Source organism: Nuphar pumila, chromosome 4 (genome assembly GCF_984573655.1).
Source record: "Nuphar pumila chromosome 4, dmNupPumi1.hap1.1, whole genome shotgun sequence".
Taxonomy (NCBI): Eukaryota; Viridiplantae; Streptophyta; class Magnoliopsida; order Nymphaeales; family Nymphaeaceae; genus Nuphar; species Nuphar pumila.
The window spans coordinates 14,338,655-14,359,150 of NC_143252.1; the positions used below are offsets into that span (position 1 = coordinate 14,338,655).

The 20,496-nt window shown below is 37.6% G+C and overlaps 1 pseudogene across 1 annotated transcript; it reads right to left on the reverse strand.

Annotated features, from left to right (window-relative positions):
* Positions 1-14,079: 14,079 nt before the first annotated feature.
* LOC149839451 (phosphoserine aminotransferase 2, chloroplastic pseudogene) lies at positions 14,080-15,629 on the reverse strand (annotated as a pseudogene). Its single transcript, XR_016431483.1, has one exon. The product of XR_016431483.1 is annotated as a phosphoserine aminotransferase 2, chloroplastic pseudogene (transcript).
* Between the last annotated feature and the right edge of the window lie 4,867 nt (positions 15,630-20,496).

Below are 20,496 nucleotides of genomic sequence, written 5' to 3' on the forward strand. Positions count from 1 at the left end.
AATTCCATGGCTGCATGGTTTTAGCTTTCAAGAGACACAAGGCGAGGGAAGACTAGATCAGGGTAAGGTGTAAGCCCCAAGGCACAGGATTCAAAAACCCAAAAGGTAACTGATCTTGTTTTTAACAAAAAATGATTAAAAGCAGGCTACCTTCCGGACCACCATGTTTTTCACTTTTTTGTTATAATGTATATACCTCTTTGGCACTCTCGAGTGCCCCACAAGGCCTTACTGCTTAAGAACTCTGTGTATTTGGACCCTCTCTCCCCCTCTTAATGTACTTTGCTTTCAAGTATCTATAAAGAAGCTTTTTGCATCCACTACAAGAAAAATGCTAATTAGCAACAAACATTTGCGATGAAATTTTTTCATCACAAATTTGCGATGGATTAGCGAGAGAAAACTATATGTCGCTAACATTCAAAATGTTTGCGAAATTAATGACGAAAAGTTTTCTCTCGCTAATTCCGCCGCTAATGAGCGATGGATTAGCGACAAATTTTTTTCGTCGCCAAACATTATAAGAAAAATGCTAATTAGTGACAAAATTAGCGAAAAAATATTTTCGTCACGAATCTATCGCTAATTAGTGACGGAATTAGCGAGAAAATTTTTTCGTCTCTAATTTCGTCACTAATTAGCATTTTTCTTGTAGTGTTTGTCGACAAAAAAATTTCATCGTTAATCCATCGATACTTTTCAATTTAAACCGACCCATCTAAGGCGTGAAATTTTCTCTCTCCCTGTGCAAAATTTAAACTGACTACTTCGTGGAAGGCCTCCTTGACTTCTCGAACGAGGACGACCTCGTGGCAGAGGAACGCGAGGAAGAAGAGGAGTCAAAGTCACCCACCGATGTTAGAGGGCCAGGCCGGTCCGACCTCGCCGGTCCGGTAAGTGATTTTCTTTTCCGAGCGTGGCTTTCCGTTCCTGACCTAACAATTTTGTTGGGGGTTCTGGTTTCAGGTCGACGAACAAGCGAGGGAACTAGGTTAGGAGGGCACCGGAGAGTGCGTCGGTTCGGAAGTGCAGCCACTGTGTTGTGCAGAACACCCCTCAGTGGCGGGCCGGACCGGACAAGCGGGGAACCAGGTTGAGAGGGCACCAGAGAGCGCGCATGAGAGTGCACCGGTTCAGAGGTGCACTCTCCTGCGTTGTGCAAAAGACCCCACATTGGGGGGCCGAGCCGAAAAAGCAGGGAACTAGGTCAGGAGGGCACTAGAGAGCACGCCGGTTCTGTGCAAAAGACCCCGCAGTGGCAAGCCGGGCCGCTTGGGTGCAACGCATGTGTGGTGCGGTACAAGTCTGGCCTATTGCTGCCGGAATACCGCCCGACAGGGAGCAAATTTTTTTATTTTATTTTTTAAATTTAGCGACGAATTAGCGATGGACTCACGATGGATATTATTCGTCGGTAATTTAAAATAACGACAGACTCGTGACGGATCATGTTCATCGCAAATTAGCGACGGAAGTAGCGATAAATCATTTCTATCGCTAATTAGCGACGAGAAATATGCGACGAAAGCTATCCGTCGTTAATCCATTGCTAAGCTGTTTAGTGATGGATTAACGACGAATAGCGTCCATCTCTAATCCACATTTTTTTTTTATAGTGATCCTTGCCTCTTTGCTCTCTTTGTGATTGTGCATGTGCGTACTCTTGCTTTCTCTCGTACGCGCGAGTTATGTGTTGCTTGTGCGCTTAAAAGGTCTACCTTTGTTGTTTGCGATTACTTGAAGCTACATCACGAGTGCCTTCGCTTCTAAGCCCGTGACAAGTTGGTACCAGAGCCTTGTCGACATTGGGAGTGACAATGGCACCAAAAAAGAATGTTATGACTACTTTAAGTAGTATGATTCCCGCTGAAGAAGATTTCATGGTCGATGATCGGGTGTCAGCCATCTCACATGATGTTGCCGAGCTGACTAAGATAGTGACCAACATAGAGAAGTTGATTAATGGGGCTTGTATTGCTTTTACGAATCTCAATGTAGAGATCAAAACAACAATAGAGGGAGTGGAAGACTCGGTAGAAAGTCTTGCCACAAAACTTAACTACATGGTAGATGACTTTTCCACCATATTTGATGATTTGTTGGGTCGGTTCAACATCATGACTATTGAATTAAATGTTCTCCGATAGAAGAATGAACAGTTGGAGCGGTAGTTGAGGACTGCCCCAGCTGACGACAAACGTGGATAGACCACATTATAGGCTACATGAGCCCGCAAAGTATAAAGGCATGCGGGACTCAAAGGATATCGAGAACTTTATCTACAAGATGAACCAGTTTTTGGAAGCTGTGAGAATAGAGGACAACGTAGATAGGCTGTGGACTGCAACAATGTACTTTGCGAATGAAGCAACTCTTTAGTAGAGACGTCGCTTGGGTGATGTTCGATGTGGGTTGGTAGAGATAGTCTCATGGGAGGACCTTTAAAAGGAATTACGAGACTACTTTTTGCCTAAAAATCAAGAGAAAATGTCTCATAAAAAGTTGTTGACACTTAAATAGACAGGATCAATGCAAGACTATGTCAAGTCATTCTCTTCGATGATGCGAAAAGTCTAGAGAATGGATGATCATGATCGATTGTTCTATTTCGGTAATGGTTTGCAAGGATGGGCAAACACAAAGCTTATTTGGCATGACATTGCAATGCTAGTTGAGGTACTTGTGGTTGCAGGAAAACTTGTCGAGCTTGACAAAACTAATGCATAAAAATTAAAGAAAATAACAATTCTCAATCCAATCAACCAATCTCAAAAATCTTATAACAAGTATTTATAGCATGAAAGAAAACCCTAATTGTATGGTGAATCTTGGATAAAATTCGAATATGAATGAAAACTCAAAAAAATAAAATCCAAATTCTAAATACCAACTATAGATCCATTTGAATCTTGGATCCCAATCCTTTCATCCCTTGTTCTTTTACTTTTTCTTGTTTGTTTGACTTGGATCTGATTTCGGATCCATGATTGCATCAAAATAAACAAATGAGTCTAAGAAAAAGTTTACTACTTTCAAACATGGCAAAAAGGCTTGATCATTAATTTGTCAGTGTAGTTTTTGTATGAACAAATCTTATTTTAGGGCTTCATGTAGAAAAATATGGGAGCTTGACATAAGCTAATCAAAACATTGAAATGCTTGCGATGGGGATGTCAATGCCAAGATCACAATGATTGCTTTGTGTGAGTTTGGTTTTTTTCTAAGGGGATGAAATTTAGAACTTAGAAATGATAATCATTTTAAATTTGCATGAGATTTTTTTTGAGAAAATGCAAAAGATGTTTAAAAACCTAAAAATAAAAAGCATATTATACATATAAGCATTTACCATATAGAAAATTTACCTATGGCATATAAGAGTGATATACATATAAGCATCTACCATATAGCATGAATCATGAATGAATTTGGTTTTTTATTTCAAACAATCAATCACTTGATAAGGTTTGGATTTTAGGGCTTTTATTTTTTTTAACTAACATAATGTGTGATGCTTGTTGGTGTTTATGTTTTCCATTTAGTTGTTTTTTTAATAGTATGGATGTTTAATTAGGGTTTAGGTTTTTTTTTGTGTTTTTTAGGAGTTAAGGTTTTTATTTGTTTTTTTAATGGAATAAATGTTTAATTATGGTTTTAAATTTTTTGTGTTTTTTTTTTCAAATAGCATTAGACATGACATAAATATTTAATTAGGTATTTTTGTGTTTTTTAATCAACATTACACAGGATTCCATGAATGCATGTTTTATTTTGGTTAGAATTTTAGGGGTTTGTTTTTATTTTCAATTAGCATATCTACAAATGATATTTGTTAGGATTTAAGGTTTTGATTTGGTTTTTTTTATTGTGAATTTGAATTGTAACACCCCAAAATTTCAAACTTGTAAACTTTTAGAAGAATTTGAAAGAACTAGAAAATTCTTTATTTTTCAGAGTTTTTATTTTAGCAAAACAACAAAAATGATTTTCGAAATTACAAGTCGACAAACCTTGGGCATATTATCATAAAGCTTTCATTTCACAATAGATTTGCATTTTCGAAACAATATTTAAAACTATATACATTAAAAGATAACTTTAAGTTTATTCAAAATGAGATTTCCTGAAGAAATCCTTATACAAAATTTTAAACCAAAAGATGTATTCAGGATGCGGAATGCCATAAGAAACAGTAGGATCTTGATGTCATCTTGCAATCGTGCCATCGCCTGTCGCTCAGACCTGTTTGGCGAATCTGAGATGTTCCTTTGTTGGCCCTCATCTTTTTCAAAGAAAGAGATTTTCATAGCAAGCATATTTGATTCCTTGGCACACCCGAATGCACACCAGCCTGATTTAGCCTCAGACCAGCAGATCTGATATGCTAGTCAGATCTGCCCTCTGATCAATAGATCTGAGCCTTTACTGACTGGATCTGTCCTCTAATCAAATATGAGCCCTCTACCGCCTCCATGCATGTTCAAACACGCGTGAATGACATCGATGATGTCGTTGGCTCTGTCTCGAGCCCCTTATAGCCAAGAGCTTACCCGAGGGTGCACAACTCAAACGCTTCCTATGTCTGGTCCGCTATCAGCATTGCGAAAATAATGTCCTCCAGAGTGCTCGTGTAATGTGCTTGCCTCTCCACCATGCATGCCTTGAACGACATTAAAATGGAACTGGTTATGGGGATGACATGGTGGAAATAGGTGGCACCTGACGACCATCTCGCCATCACTTGGTTTTGATACCAATGTAGGATTCTTTTAGGTCCCTGTGATCAATATCTTTGTCAATTCAAACACTCTACCTGATTGAGCTATTATAGCCCATCATCAAGTGTGAGAATCATCACAATTCTCTATTAGAGCTCAAAGATTGCTCAGTATTATGTTCCCATGGCCATGGTATCTTATATAGGCAATCATGAAGAATTGAATTTATTCCACCACTAACTTATAGATAGTGCTCCATTAAACCCAATAACCCCCTTTCATAATCATCACGTAGATTATGCATTCAACTATTATCTTACTTAATAGACCTAATTATAATTCATAATGAGCCCACCATACAATGGCTCTTGGGGTTTCTCTTGTGAGACCCTATGGCTATATCTGGATTTGGTACCAAGATCCAGAGTCGGCTATCTTATTCAAGGATGGTAATGACATGCACCATGATCCAAGTAGGTCTCATCAACAATTAAGTTGTTAGAGAAAAAAGTTTATGGTTGGTATCCGCCATCACGATTTAAAGTTTGCTGAGAGATCGGAAGAGCAAATTGTGGTGCTTTTTGCAGGGTCATCATTGCGTTAACATCGGTGCATACGTGGTGTCACTATTGCACACCCGTTTCAATTTGTTTTTCTTGGCGAACAATTCAAACTCCAATGTGGAATTTTAGTTCGACACGTGAGCAAAACCAAAGTTTAAGCAAACAATATGAGCATGAATTGAATATTTGCCTACCTTCAACCTTACTGTCCATGGAAACCAAATGTTGGTTTCCTTTTTTATTTTTCTGTGTAATACGGACATGATTTATGTGGTTTGTTCAGTTAAAATATGTTTTAATTAGATTGTTCGATGGCATTATATATGCAGATATTTTAGGAATTGCAAAAATCAATGGCCGACAATGTTGGAAAATGATTCCGAGAAGGCAACCTGTAGAAGAATGGATGCATATTGAAAGCTTAGAGGCACACTGTGAAACACTCACTTCAAAGTGACAGTGGCCTCCCGCAGAAGAAGGTAACCTGTAGAAGAACTGAAGAAGGTATAATTTTGAACCAAATAACAACCAACAATGCACAAAAATTTCACGATTGATGAAAATCATGTTTCTACGTCAACATTACTTATCCCAAATTGTGATTCTTAATAACTAAACCATGCTAAACACATCTGTGTAAAACCCAACCATGTCATGTTTGTCGTCAACCTTTTTTTCTCAGTTTGCTTTCTACTTTTGCCTAACCCCAGATTGTCTACAAAAAGAAAAAACAAGTTGCTTTCTACTTTTTTTTTCCTTCTCTAGTGCTTTGAGGCCATAAACACATGCTTAAGTAGGGTGTCTTGTCTTCAACTAAACACGTTTCTCAAAGTTATGTAGGAAATCAACTAAATAACTAGAAAATAATAATTTCGAGAATCCAATTCTGAATTTAACTGCCTCTAATTTTAGTTTTTTCTTATATTTATAGGGAAATAATTCTAATCCTAATAAACTTTCTAAACTATTAACCCTTTAGAAAATAATTCTTATCCTAATCTAATAAAACCTGAATCTTGGGTCCAAGATCCATTACAAATGATTCAAAATAAAATATTCAAACTTAACTAACATGGATCTCAAACGAACCAATAGACTGTGTGAATCTAGATATGGTCGCTCCGCCCCTTCATCAAAAGCGAAAAAGAAAATGTGAAGGAAACGAGGGGAAAGCGTGGGAGAACTGAAAAAATAAATATTAGCATGAAAAACAAGAAAACACAAGGGAGAGGCGAGTGAGAAACAAAAAGAAAGTGATTTGAAAAGCGAGTTCGAAGTATTTTTCCACGAATGGGAAGCATGCTTCCTATAAATGCAAAGTGAGTTTCCCCAAAAAGAGGAAAGCATGGTGCTTAGGAAACATGTTTTCCTCCCTATAGGGGCGCTTTGTTTACTTCGTTTCACTTCTATTGAGAAAGAAGCCCTCTTTCCTATCAACGATCATCTCTTTCATGAGAAGGTGCACGAAACAAACTGCTCTTCTAAGGTAAAAAAAAAAATAGTAAAAAAACAAACAGTTTGTTGTGTAACCACGGGTACACAGTCACAGTCCATAGCAAACCCTATCCAAGGTTAGCGGATGCTCACCCGACTTGAACCTATTTCTATCACCACATTGGTTGACACCAAATCGTGTCAAAGAAGTTTATCGTTTTTGCGAACAGCTCAAGAACAGTCAATCAACGTTCGTCCTTTTCTGATTCTTTGATCGATAATTTCTGCTTTACAGTAACAGTTTTTCAGAGATTGAGAGGAGAATGGAGTAGAAATTTGAGATAAAAAATTGAAAAGAGGTATTTTGAAAAACCTCATTAGTTTCTTCTCTCAGCTTCTCTCTCTCTACCAGTTAGCCAGAGGCAGCCGACATTCTTCGAACAAAGATTTTCCTATATTAAATGAGACAAGAGCCCTCTTTTACCAGTGGGTTCCACTGATGTTGGGTTTTGACATTTTACCCTAAGACAAAGTGGTGTTAAAATTATCTTAAAAAAACACTTTCTTTGCATGTGTATATTACAAGTATTTTAGATAATACTAAATCCAACAAATCGTTGGATAGAAGGGATGACAATACATTTGTGACTACTTTAGTGGATAAAAAAATGATGGATTAAAGATGGAGATAAAATGAAGGAATCGGTTATCATCAAACCTCAAGGGATTATCGATAAAATGAAAGAGTTGGTTATCGATATTGATAAACCTCAAAGGAAAGAGTTGGTCCCTCAAATGAAAGGGTCGGTTATTATCAAGAGACATCAAATGAGCAAAGAATTGGTTATTGATATCGATAAACCTCAAATAAAGAAGTCGGTCCCTCAAATGAAGGGTTCAGTTATTATCAAGAGACCTCAAATGAGAAAAGAATCGGTTATCGATATCAAGAGGCCTCAAACAAAGGAATTAGTAACTCAAATAAAAGGGTCAGTTACTAGTTACAAAAATTGGATAAAGCCCTCACTTTTAGCTTTGATGTTTTTCTACCTTCTTGTATTTAAGCTTATGTTTGCCCCTTATTAAAATAAGCAGAAAGTTCTCTCTTGCCGTGGATGTAAGATTCTCATATCCGAACCACGTACATCTTGTATTCTTTTTTCTTTCTCTCATTTCTCTTTTCTCTTTATGGTATCAAAGCCATCAAAGTGATTTCACGCATCTCGTATTTCATGGCTTCATTTGCTTCTCAATCGTTGACATACCCATATCCTGCGACACTGAATGTGTCAATTTTTGTTTCCTTGAAGTTGTCACGCTCAAATTTTCTTTTGTGGAGAACCCAAATCATGACATTAATCGAAAGCCAAGACATGCAGGGTTTCTTACTGATGAAACATCTATGCCACCTATCATGATTCATATTAGCATTGATGTTAATTTTGAATTGAAGGAAGTTATGAATCCTCAGTAATCAGCGTGAAGAAAATCAGATCGTCTTTTGAAATGCCGGATTACAGGAACCTTGTCTAAAAGTATTCTCGGACTTGTCGGATTGAAAACATCGAAGAAAATATGGGTAACCCTGGTCGACACCTTTGCTCAAGAATCTCAAGAAAGGGAGTTTCATCTCATATTATGGCTATTATCAAGAAAGGTATAGACATGATCGATTCTTATATTTAAAAATTCAAGTCTATTTAAGATTATCTCGCTGCCATTGGCAAACCTATTGCGGACGATAAAAAGGTCTTTTGGCTATTACAGGGACTTGGTCCTGTATATGAGTCATTTGTAACAACCATGTTGAAGCTAACTGTTCCTTCATATAAAAAAATTATTCCTCTCTTGCAAAGTCGCAAAGAGAGAAATAAGATGCATGAGTCTAACCAACTACAAATGGATTTCTATGGGCAACATGCATCGAATAAGGGGAAATGACATGAAAATAATAATTACAAGTTTAACTCCAAGGGACATTTTTTTCAAAACAAAAATTCCAATGACTAAGAAAAATGGTGAATCTCAAATGCAAAATGATAAAAAAAGTAAATGAAGCAGGTATTATTTGTCAAATTTATAACAAGAAAAATCACTCTGCTTTGAGGTGCTTCAATCGATTCAATCATATTTTTCAAGCTGAGGATGTGCCTCAAGCTCTGGTTGTTATGACGATGACCAAAAGTCAAGATGCTGAATGGTTTGCCGACACTGGAGCCACGACAGACATGTCTGAAAACTTAGGTAAATTACATAACATGAAACCTTATACTAACAATGATCTTGTGATGGTGAGGAATGGTGAAAAAATGCTCATTACTCACACCGGAAGTGCCAGAATTAAGGTAAATTCTGTTTTTATTCCTTTACAAGATGTCTTACATATTCTTTCTCTAAAAAAAGACTGTATATCCGTCAGTCAGCTAATAAGGGACTTGCCGAATATTTTTTAATTTTCTTCATTTGAATGTGTTATAAAAAACAAGAAAATGAAAAGAATAGTGGCCAAAGAGAGTAGAAAAGGTGATCTCTATACCCTTGGAGGAAGTCCAGAGACATTTTTCTCCACACGATTCAGAAAGGTTTCAGAAGAAAAATAGCATGAGCGGCTTAGACATCCTCAAATGAGTATCGTAAGATATTTGAATAAAAATAAGCTTATTGATATTATTTTCAGTAATAAAAGCACCATATGTGCTATTTGTCAGCTTGGTAAGGCTTGTCGCCTACCATTTTTGGACTCTGATAATAAACTCTTGAACCCTTTGAAAAGGTGCATTCTGATATACGGGGACCCGCTCCCATCTTGTCTCACGATAATTATCGCTATTATGTGATTTTTATCGATGATTACATAAGGTTAATGTGGATATATCCCTTGAAGTGAAAGTCTAACCTTTTTGAGAGTTTTGTTTATTTTCATAAATATGTTGAACGCCAATTTGCTAAAAAAATTAAAGTCTTTCAATTGAATGGTGGTGGTGAGTTTATAAGTTACAAATTTGTCAAGTATCTTGATGATATTAGCGTAAGATGCCAAATATCATATCCCATGACTCCTCAGCAAAATGGTTTTGCGAAAAGAAAACATCGCAAAATCACTGAGTTGGGACTTACCATGACTTTTCATAGTTTTGTGCCAAAACGATATTAGGTAGAAGCCTTCTCTATGGCCGTCTTTTTTATTAATCATCTTCCTTCTTTTAGTTTAAACATGGATTCACCTTATTTTTGTCTGTTTGGAGCGCAACCAGATTATTCGAGTCTTCGGGTTTTTGGGTCACGATACTTTTCCTATTTGAGAGACTATGAGAAAAGTAAATTTGATCACAAATCTCGTGTTTTTCTCGGATATAGCATGCAACATAAGGGATACAAGTGTCTCCACCCTGCTACTGGGCGTATATACATGTTGTCTTTGATGAGTATAACATGCCTTATTAGGACCCGACCTCATTATATAAAGATGAGAATATTTTTGTTGATTTTTATGTTAGTGAAGAATGAAATTATGAAGGTTTTTTTGAAAACTGAGAGACCGACAATAATTCTAAATCTCTTGAGAGTACTGAAGCTTTACCGGTCACAGTCAACTGAAATGTTACTTGTTATGATTAATCTTTTGAGATTATGCAGGGTTTTGATAGTCCCACTCCTAACGTCGATAGTGAGGAGACGAGCATCGATCAACCCCTCTTTAGTAGCAATGAGAGTTCCGATCACGGAACTACCATCCCTACTACTGATGAACTGCCAATACCGATTGAAATGTATCAGTCGACCCATACTCGTGAGGAGGATCTAGATGATAGTACGACTCTTACATAGCCTACTCTAGAACAACCTCGAACCCCACATCATATGGTAACCATAAGTATGACAGGTATCATCAAACCAAATCCCAAATATCTAAATCTTCATGTTTTGTATGATTCTATTACATGTGAGCCGAAGTCCATCAATGAGGCTTTGGTTCATCCGAGATGAAAACTTGCCATGGATAAAGAAATTGCAACTTTGGCTGCTAATGACACTTTAGATTTGGTTTCATAAAAATCGTCCATGAACACAATGGGTTCAAAATGGATTTTTAAAACCAAACTGAAAGCTGATGGAAGTTTTGATAGACCCAAAGCACGATTAGTTGCCCATGGTTTTAATCAAATCAAATGAATTGATTTTCAGGAGACTTTTTCTTCTATCATTCACCTAGACAATATTAGAGTTGCTCTCACGGTGGCTACTGTCAAGCACTGGGTTATCAACAGTTAGACGTCAAGAATGCTTTCCTCCATGGAGCCCTGAATGAAGTCGTTTACATAAAACAACCTCCCGGTTTTGAAGATGAAAAATATCCTAAGTATGTTTGTGAACTTAAGAAGGCTTTGTATGGGTTGCGCCAAGCTTCTCGTGCCTAGTTTGAACGATTGAGAAATTTGTTGTTCTCTTATAGTTTTTCAAGTTGTGTGTCGAACCCTTTCCTGTTCACTTTTCATTTCAAGCAGGATATCATGATTTTGTTGGTTTATGTTGATGGTATGATTTTGATGGGCAACAACAACACTCTTATTGATGATTTTTTTGGTGAATTACAAAAAGAATTTTATGTCAAAGACCTTGGCAAGCTTCATTACTTTCTCGGCATCAAAGTTGTCTATACTAAAAATGGTACGTTTCTTTATCAAACCAAATATGCAAAAGAGATTTTAGAATAGGCAAAAATACTTGACTGCAAGCCGATGAAACACGCCCATGATTTCCAAGGGACAAGTGAATAGGGAAAGTGATTAAGATTTTGAAGATCCTACGCTATATAGAAGCGTTGTCGGTTCTTTGTAATACCTCACCATCACAAGACCGGAACTCTCATTTAGAGTTAATTATGTCAGTCAATTCATGCACGCACCAAAAATTAGACACTTTCAAAAAGTCAAGCGAATCTTTCGGCATGTTAAAGGAACCATAGACTTTGGGATGAAAATTTTGTCTGAGAGCACACTGAAGTTATATGCTTTTTGTGATGCCGATTGGGCTGGTTGTCCTATCACAAGGCGATCTACTACCAGATTTCGTACATTTCTCAAAAGTAATTGCAGATCATGGAGCGCAAAGAAACATAATATTGTCGTGAGGTCAAGTTTTGACGTAGAATATTGTGCTATGACGTCTACTGTTGCTGAACTCACTTAGTTGCTCTCATTATTGCACGACATTAGCATTCATGTTATGAAGCCGTCTACTCTTTATTGTGACAACATTAGCGCTCTTCACATGTCTATTAATCATGTCTTTCATAACAGATCAAAGTACATTAAGATAGATTTTCACTATGTAAGAAAGATGATTGCCGATGAAAATCTCATTACAAAGTTTGTGAAATCAGATAGACAGTTTGGAGACATTTTTACCAAGGCATTGAGAAAATCTCCATTTAAAGTTTTGAGGGACAAACTCGGCACATGCAGTCAGCTTAGTTTGAGGGAGACTAAAAGCATTTTCGATAATACTAAATCTAACAAATCGTTGGATAGAAAACGCTACATTTGTGGCTACTTTAGTGAATAAAAAGTGATGGATCAAAGATATAGATAAAATGAAGGAGTCGATTATCATCAAACCTCAAGGAATTATCGCTAAAATGAAAGAGTTGATTATCGATATTGATAAACCTCGAATAAAGGAGTCAGTCCCTCAAATGAAGGGGTTGGTTATTATCAAGAGACATCAAATGAACAGAGAATTGGTTATTGATATTGATAAACCTCAAATAAAGGAGTTGGTCCCTCAAATGAAGGGTTTGGTTATTATCAAGACTTCAAATGAGCAAAAAATCGGTTATCAATATCAAGAGGCCTCAAATGAAGGAATCAGTCACTCAAATGAAGGGGTCGGTTCCAGGTTACAAAAATCAGATAAAGCCCTCACTTTTAGCTTTGATGTTTTCTATCTTCTTGTATTTAAGCTTATGTTTGTCCCCTATCAAAATAGCCAGAAAGTTCTCTCTTGTCGTGGATGTAGGATTCTCATATCCGAACCACGTACATCTTGTGTTCTTTTTTCTCTCTCCTTACTCTTTTCTCTTTATATATTACAAGTTAGGTTTGCAAGTCTAGTTCATGCCATTGGTTATAGTTAAATGAGTAAGGAGGACATTGAGGTGGACCTAGTTGTTGGGTCAACACTATGGCTGGGACCTAGAAGACTTGGCTTGAACTATGTCAAGCCTGTGATGGGTTCACGCCCAACTGGTTGGGTTCAATAAGTACATCAAGCCGAAGGAGACCTTCAATTTATCAAAACCAACCCGGGGTAAAGGCTTTTTCAAGACTAAATTATTGGTTGATCAATGGTCAAACTTCTCGTTCAGGTGGATTTGAAAACCAATTCAACTTCTCCTAAGCCAACAATTGCTAGATCTCAGGGTGGATCCAACCCCAATCTTGACTTTATTTATTATTTTAGATTTCAAAATTTTTGAGACTACATTTCAATTTTACATGGAATGACAGTACAATCCAAATTATTTCAAATTCATATGAAATTCTTTCAAATGCTATTTTTTCATAATTATCTAAATTTTCTTTAAAAAATGCTATTGTTTTGTAAAATTAGTTTCAAATGCAATTTTTATTAGGGTCGATCAGACAACTTAATCGTCTTTATTTTTTTATCAAATTTATTGAAATTATATTTTATTTATGTCAAATTATTTTAAATTCGTCTGAAATCATATTCGACTTTATTTTAATAAAATTTACTAATTATTTTATTAAATTTCATCTTTTTCATAAATTCAATTCTGAATGCAAATTTCATTAAAATCACCTTTAATCAACTTTAATTTTTTGTAAGATATTTCTTATAATCCATCTTATAGCTAATTTTCATGTTTACGCTCATTTCTCATAAAATTCATCATTAATATTATTTTATTCATTAAAAATATATTAAGAATCGCACCTATTTCATTCAATTTAAATTTCAAATTCAATTTCAACAAAGTTTCAAATTATTATATAATTCAAACTTGAATCGACATTCAATTAAATCTTAATTTAAACTCGAATCAAACCCAAATCTAATTATAATATTCAAAATATACTTATTAAATCTGAATTAAAATTCCAATTCCAATTCAACAATCCAATCCAATATCTATTTCCAATAAAACAAAATGAAGTTTCTCACCAACCAAACTGATCTACCTCTCTCACCTTATACAGCTAGAGAAATACAACTGAAAAAACAGGGGAAACAAAGAGAAAAAGTGAACAGAACAACTGAAATGCATACGAAGAAAAATTCTCTTCCTTTTAATTAAAAATCTGCAATTCCATCTCCCATTCATTGGTATATTCGGTTAAACCAAACAACAAAGAAAAGTTTATTCCATCACACTCGTTCCCGTTACATATTACTGGAAAGAGAAAACAGAGTTACCACATCAAGATATAATAAAACATAGATATTTAATCGATTTGGGGACGATACCTATGGACTCCTCCTCTGAGCAAAGCCGAAGTATTTGCAGAAACAAAACTATATGATCGGTCCCTTCATCACATTCACGCATGCTTGGCCTGAAAATCCTTCATGAACGCGACCAATTTCTCAACGCCTTCCAACGGCATTGCGTTATAGATCGAAGCGCGAACACCACCGACAGATCTGTGTCCCTTGAGCTGCACCATGCCTTGCGCAGCTGCCTCCTTGATGAATTCGGCCTCGAGCTCCGATTTCTCTAGCGTGAAGGGGACGTTCATCAGAGATCGCACGGATTTCTCGACCGGGCACCGGTAGAACCCGCCGCTCCCGTCGATCGCATCATAGAGGATCCCGCCCTTCTTCGAGTTCTTCCTCTCGATCGCCTTCAAGCCTCCCTGGTTCAGCAGATCTTCGAAAACCAACCCGCAAATGTAGATCGCGAAACAGGGAGGGGTGTTATACAGGGATTTGTTCTCCGAGTGGATCTTGTAATCAAGCATCACGGGAGTCACCGGCTGGGCGTTGCCGATGAGATCCTTCCGAACTATAACAATGGTCACGCCGGAGGGGCCGACGTTCTTCTGCGCCCCGGCGTAGATCAACCCGAACTTGGACACATCGACCGGCTTCGAGCAGAAATTTGACGACATATCGGCGATCAAGACGCAATCTTTCCCGGCGGGATCCGGGTAATCCTTGAACTCGACACCATGGATGGTCTCGTTAGTGCAGATATGCAAGTATCTCGCACTTGGGTCCTGCTTGATCCCACCGAAATCGGGAATTCTCGTGTACTTCTCCGATTTCCCGGTCCAGACGACGCTAGGCTTGCAGAATTTCTGGGCCTCCTTGAAGGCCTTATCCCCCCACGAACCAGTAACCAAGTAATCGACGGGATCGTCGGGCTTACAGAGGTTCAGCGGGATCGCGGCGAACTGGGTGGTGGCACCGCCCTGGAGGAAGAGGACGTCGTAGTCGGCCGGAATCGCGAGGAGCTCCCGGAGATCGGCCTCTGCCTTCTGGATCACAGAGAGGAACTCCTTCCCCCGGTGGCTCATCTCCATGACGCTCATACCGGAGCCTCCCCAGTTGTCGAGCTCGGCCTGAGCCTTCTTGATGACGTTGAGGGGAAGGGTGGCCGGTCCGGCTGCGAAGTTGAAGATTCGTTCCTGGGCCGTGCCGGAGACGCCGGAAGGGTTGAGTGGGAGGGTCGCTGCGGCCTTGCATGAGATTGAAAGAGGCTTCCTCCGTGGAGCTGAGAGGTGGTCGTCGGCGGGGAGCTTTGTGGTGGTGGTGGTCTTTAAGAAGGGACTGTTGTTGAGGTTTTGGAGGAGGAAGGAGTGGGGAATTGAAGAGGTTGCCATTGGGGAAGAAGGGAAGTGCTGGAACACTGCAGAGTGGAGGCAAAGGAAAATGTCTCACTTTCTCTCTCTAGTGGGGGAAAGGTTTTAGGTTAAAAAGGGCAGAGGGTTGGTTTTTTTAATAGTTTGGAGGAGCATGCATGGGCAGTTTTGTCTTTTTATATTAAATCAAGGAAACCCTGACCACCTACCCTTACGTAACCCACCTGAAAGCTATGGACACACTGCTTACAGGATTTGATCTTCATCTCAGCAACCTTACAACCACCCTGCTGGCCGCAGATCTGTCATTGGTCACCAACATGACTCAGCCAACTTGGTGTCGATGGCATGCTGTTTTCTATCACCATCTTGGTTTTAAGAGGTTATGTTTTAAAGCTTTGGAGGCTTATCATAGATCTACTTGTCTCAGTCAAAATGTTTAAACCTCGTTGGTTGTTGAAGATGCTCAAGCTTTGGCTTAAGCCTGTTGAAAAATGTGATTTTTTACTCTCTTTTTTATGATTTATAACTCGAAGAAACCACACCTGGCATGCACGACGACCTGGTCACGTTGGCTCAGCCTGCCATACCTACGGTCAGGGGCGTAGCTAGGATTTTGTGTGTGTGTGTGGTGTGTGTGGTGTGTGTGTGTGGTGTGGCGTAGCTAGGATTAAGGTTTCATAAAATGATCGTATTGTTCTTTTAAAAATGACACATTCTTAAAAATGCCTAGCAATTTGCCCAAATTCCTCTTATATCTAAAATTTCAAATGTCTACTTTTAGGATATTTTTACCCTTTGCACAAAAGAACCGGTTGAGGTCCAAGCAATATATAGGTATGCGGTACGAAGCTCGCAACTTCTCAATAAATAGAAGATTTGCATGAACATTTCGTGAACCTCAGCAACTTTGTTTCATACATCTGTGATCTTCATGACCTTCGCTTATATACCCTGTGAACATCCTTTAGTTAAAATCACATAAAGCCAAGTTTGAAATGTATGACTCGAATGTTTTTACCTTCGGATCAAGCCAAGATGATATTCACAATGTCATTTTGTGAATATTCTTACCTTCACATGCTTGTTGATTCATATATAAGTTATTGCAAACAAAAAAAAATTCTTATTAGAACCCAATTCTTTTCCCTCTAGAACCCTAACTCTTTTTTCTCTCCCCTTTATGGAGATACTGTGAAATTCATCTTGCAGCATTCCAGTAAAATTGTAGCATCTTTTTGGTCAACTGTCTCATCTTTCCACTCTAGTAACTTAAGTCAAAAAGTGAGTTCCATATATATATATATATATAATGTATTGTTTTCTTGCATTCTTAAAGTTTGTTTTTGTGTAAATGTATATATTTAATAACCTTGTAGTGTTTGTGTTTGTGTTTGATTATTGTTGTGGATGATTTATGTGTATTTTTATGTGTTTTATTTAATATTTGACATCACATTATATGTTTAGGGTTGACATGTTTAGGGTTGTTATTATATATATATATATATATATATATATATATATATATATATATATATATACAGAGAGAGAGTAATGGGTCGGTGCTAAACTCATTTGGTGCTAAACTGCGTGCTAAATAGGTTTTTGGACTTTTTTTATTTTATTTTTAAATTTTGACCGTACATATGTGATCTACGTACTTGATTTTATAAGGATCAGCTCTTGAAGCATTTGATTTCAACACATAGGTGAGTTTTTATAAAGTTTGAAAAATCAACACTCCAAAATCTTTGTAAATTTTTTAGGCTCCAAAGATCATTTTTTTATTGAAAACACATGATCCAGGTGCAAATTCTTAGTGAATTAACCATGCCCAACACATTTATACGGCTGAAACCGCATAAAAAGCATCTGAAAAGCTGAAAACCTTATTTAGCATGTGGTTTAGCACCAAATGAGTTTAGCACAGACCCATTACTATATATATATATATTTATTTATTGGTGTCGTAGTATTTATATTTAGTTGTAGATGATTTATGTTTATTTGTTTATATTTTATTTAATATTTTATGATTTTGTCTTGAGGTAATGGGTTAGGATTTACTGTGCACAAACATTTAATTAGTGAAGTAAGGTTGGGGTTTATTGTGCACAAGCATTCAATATGGATAATGAAGTGATAGGTTTTCAAAGTGGTTGATTAAATGTATGAAGGCTATATGGATGATCTTTTCTTACATGATATTTTCTTTTGATAAATAATATGTTGTATGGTTGGTATAGGCAGTTAATGATGACCTCAAAAAGGGTTAAAGTACATTACTATCTCATTGATTAGCTTAATTAAAAATCTATAATGGTGTCAAAAAATAATAGCTTGAAGAAATTTATAGCTTTGATATCTCATAAAACCAACTATGCAAAAGCGTTATTAAGCTTTTGATATAGTTATTCTCCAAATGTAAAAAGCTAACAAACAAGGATAGAAGTTTTGGATGATGATGATATAGATAAGATGTTATGTAGTAGTGATATTTACTTAATTGCTTTCAAAGTTAAAGAAGAAGCAATTAGAAGTAATATACAAGAAGTAGTTGATTAACAAAATATCCAACTAAAAAGCGATAAAGAGAATCATGTGGAGAATGTGTAGCTATCTCAAACACTATTTATTAAGCTCAATCCTAAGCCTAACATCCAAAAGTCCCAAACAATTGGCAATATTGATGTTCTTAACATGCACACGATGGGCATGCAGTTGCTTGAACCAATTAAGAATATAGATGGCATATGTGAAGACAATAAACAACGTGCATCAATAATTAATATTGTACATGACTAGAGGATATTTGCAAAAGATATGAAATTGTGTCAACAAACTAGTGCTATTGATGTTCACTACAATATTGCAGATAACATTCAACATTTTAGGACAATTGACATAACTCGGTACAAGTTATTGAACTTTATAATTTATGCTTGAAACATAGGTGTGATATTGATGGTGTCATTTTTATGATTAATCGTGAAATTTGGACATGCAGGAATGATGCATACATAAAAGCAAATGAAATGATAAATACAATGGTTTTTTATTTAGTTTATGCATTCAAACAACAAATTAGTGGTAGCAATGATCATGTAGACAATAGAAAATTCGATAATGATGATGATTATACCATGTTGAATGAGGATGACATTGAAATGATAGAAGAGCACCAAAACACTAGTGACAAGGGATAATTAATGGTCGATGCAAATGATGTATGTTATATAAGCTATACAAGCATTTATTGGGTAGTAGAATTGTTTTTTATTTTTCTACTAATGAGACATGGTTAGGTCTGATAAACAAGGTGAACCAAGCACAGCTTGTTCAGGATTAGCTTGTTTACCAGTTGACTCAGCTCAAACTCGGGCTTGAGCTTGGGTCTAGGTGAAATGAGCATACGTTAAATACAAAATATCAATGACGAGATATTCAAACAATAGACCTCTCTATTGCATGCCACACATTCTAATGACTTAACCAAAGCTACTTTTTATGACATATTCCACGTGTTTCAGACCAATCTTTCGAAATGGGGCAGTTGCAGTGTGAAACTCTACTGAGTGAAAAATGCATCGAGTGTAAGAACGTGTGCTGTGTGTTGGCTTGATCGGTGACGTGTGATGGTAGCATGGCACACGATAGGCATCAGTATCATTGTTAGTGCATCGTTGTATGGCGGCACAGACGTAGAGCATTGTTTGGTTAAGCAGTGCCAGCGGATCAGAGGATGTTGCCTTTGGAGATTTGGTTAAGGATATCTTGGCTTGCAAGATTTTTTCACGTGTAGCGGTTGGACGCATGGGGGTGCGTGTGGGTTAGGGCTAATTCTCCCAAAGATCACCTTAGGTGGTTCCAACCGAGTATGGTGACTCGGAGCTAGGCGAGTGAATGCCCAGGTGCCGACGAATGAGTCTGGGTGGTGCTCTTCACTATGGTGTTCAATCAACTGGTCTTCGGACTGGAGGCCACAAGGTCTTGTTCCTTTAGTGGCGAGGTTTTGCTGTAGCGTGTGCATGGAGTTGCAATACGCTCCATGTCATACAAGGCTAAGGTAAGTTTGTGCCCCTTTCGAAAGTGATAGCTGGTATGAGACAACTATGCAATAAGCGACATGGACTACATGGAATGCGCATTTGGAATTGTGCTTGATCAGCTTTCGCTAGGCAGCTACGCATGGGGTGGTGTGCACGGCCAATAAAAATGATTTAGCATATGGAAAGGTTTTGGTACGCGGCCTTTGGCCCTTAGGCTGACCAAATTGGGCAGCTTGGCGCGTCGCAGGTTTGCAAAGCATTTTATGCCCATGACAGAGCGATGGAAAAGCTTGTGGTGGTAAGGAAAGACTGTCATGCCGCATTGGCTTATTGAAAAAAATAAGTCTGTGATAAATGGACAACAGAGCAGAAAGATTCACGGTGACCTTGTTGTTCATTGTGTGCGACACTGAAGAGGACAGTGATAGTTTATTTTGGTTACGCAAATTTTCATAGATAAAGTATTATTGACCGAGCACAGAAGCAAGATGTTGGCAAGATGGTATGGAACATCTTGACCATGGTAAGTTGTTGTTTAGTTAGTTAAGGGAACATAGATACGCTAAATAATCATACTAGTTGTGTGTTAGGCTCGCAGGTGGAGCGTGATGTTTACCTTATGCATGCAAAGAATGCACGTTGGATTCGGTTGGATGGATTTGCACATTTGGGTACAGAAGACTCAACTAAACTTTTAAATTATCTCTCGAGATTATGGGTTAGCGGAGTGCCATGTTGAGCAGAATGCTCACTGTTTTGGTCACTTGAGTTGGCAGATCTTCTATGGATTGTGTGTGCGAAAAAAGTGTGCTGGCTCTAGGAGGAGAGTTGCAGCTTGGGTCAAAGGTGCTCGCTCATATGAGGACGAGTGCCAAGGAAGACACTTTGAAGGACCACTTTG